The sequence below is a fragment of the Haliotis rufescens genome, unplaced genomic scaffold (assembly GCF_023055435.1).
Source record: "Haliotis rufescens isolate VD_foot unplaced genomic scaffold, xgHalRufe1.0.p SCAF_38, whole genome shotgun sequence".
NCBI classification, from domain to species: Eukaryota; Metazoa; Mollusca; class Gastropoda; order Lepetellida; family Haliotidae; genus Haliotis; species Haliotis rufescens.
In genome coordinates, this window is record NW_025964090.1 from 1,470,518 (window position 1) to 1,472,867 (window position 2,350).

Sequence of the window (2,350 nt, forward strand, 5' to 3'; positions counted from 1 at the left end):
GAGTCAAAGTAGGTTGAGACTGCCGAATTCCTAGTTAAGAGCGCGATTTGATCAGCTGAGGTAGGAGCCAATCGGATTAAACAAACGTTGCATCACGTTTTAATACTCCAAAGGGCTTATGAATGATAAACATTTTGTTTCAATGAGGCTGCATAAAAAAATATATTTCTTGGGTACATTTTTCTCAGAAGCGAGGAGGTTTGTAAGCATTTTTTTATATTTCTGTATTTTGTTAATTTTTTAATTGAAAACAAAGGTGATGAGGGAGGAGAATTTTGTTTAACCAATAATACCATCAAACACAAGTGGGTGCACATTGAGCTTCTTGTATAATGTCAGTTGTCAAGCATGTATCGCAGTCTGCTTCAAATGACGAACACATATTGAAAAACAATCTTTTTATTGGAAGTAAAAAATACTGCACAGGATATAAGGTGACGCGCCGACCCCCGAGAAACACTTCCTTTATTCTACAACAACAACAACAACAACAACAACAACAACAACATGATGATGATGATGATGATGATGATGATGATGATGATAATAATAATAATAACAAGAACAATAATAATAATTAGAACACAAGTACAATTGCCACATTTCATTTGTTTGTTTATTTGTTTGTTGTTTAACGCCGCACTCAGCAATATTACAGCTATATGACGGCGGTCTGTAAAATAATCGAGTCTGGACCAGACAATCCAGTGATTTACATCATGAGCATCGATCCATGCAATTGGGATCTATGACATGTATCAACAAAGTCAGCGAGCCTGACCACCCGATCGCCTTTTACGACAAGCATGGTCAGTCACCTTTTACGGCAAGCATGGGTTGCTGAAGACCTATTCCATCCCGGAATCTTCAATTGGTTGGGATAATTTATCAGGGAAGAGTAAAATTCACATACACACATGTAAACTTGGAATCCAGTTGATTTTGGACAAGGTTATTTGTCAGGGGTGAAGAGAAGGTGATGGGTGCGTTTTTTACTCGTTTCAGGCAATCTTTGAGTCGTACTTCCCCGTGGGAATTCGGTGCAGACTAGGTCGCCAGTACCGCCGCAGCTTAATGGCAAGAGTCGGATGGGATCCGCGTTATACTCAGGGACCATCGTCCAGTGTTTGTAGGACGGTGGAAGGCCTTGTGGTTAAGCGTTCGCTCGTCACGCCAAAGACCCAGGTTCGATTCCCCACAGGGATACAATGTGCTTAGCCCATTTCTGGTGTCCCCTGCCGTGATATTGCTGGAATATTGCTAAAAGCGGCGTAAAACCATACTCACTCATCCCATGTTTGTAAGATCCAACTGTTGATGGATATTGTTGGTACCACGCTGAGTGTGTATTGTCTAAACTGGAAAAGTATGAGGATTAGAATTGGTACCCATGCTATCTGCCGCATTCTGCTACAGGTTTGTCTGACCCAGATCGGATTATTTTCATGCGGCTGATAACGGTGAATGTTGACGACTGCAGCGTAAAGCAACTTTCAACTTGTAGTCCTTCAATGGGTGTGTGAGTTTGGCTTTATGCCGAATTCAGCAAAATTCTAGCAAATGTGACGCCGGAGACACCGATGTGAGGAATCCAAACCGGGTCTTGGCGTAACGGGTGAAAGCATGATGCACTAGACTACTTCAGGGACCCATTCCCTCAATATTTGTTTGTTTGTTTGTTTAACGCCGCACTCAGGAATATTCCAGCTAAATGACGGCGGTCTGTAAATAACCGAGTCTTGATCAGACAATCCAGTGATTGACATCATGAGCATCGATCCACGCAATTGGGATACGATGACATGCATCAACTAAGTCAGCGAGCCTGATTACCGTATCACGTTAGTCGCCTCTTACGACAAGCATAGTCGCCTTTTACGACAAGCATAGTCGCCTTTTACCATTCCCTCGATGAGTACATATGGATGCGACAGTCATTGGACTGATGACAAGAAGCATCACACTAGCAGGTATTAATGACCTTAATACATGCTGTCCCCGTTAGAATTGGTCTTCATGCAGCAAACCGTGCTTGTCCTAAATGGCGAAAGACGGGATTGGGGGGGGGGGGGGGGGCAGGCTCCCTGACTTGGTAGACTGCATGTCATCGTATCCCAATTGCGTGGATCGATGCTCATGGTGTCAATCATTGGATTGTCGGGCATAAGATATAGGCTGGTCGTGTAATAGGCGACTAAATGGATCGGGTGGTCAGGCTCGGTAACTTGGTCGATGGCGTGTCATCGTATCCGAATTGCGTAGATTGATGCTCGTTAGACAAAGAAACACAAAGAGGTGAGGTGAAATGGGGTTTAACGTTGCGATTATTTCGACGTGTGTGTGTGTGTGC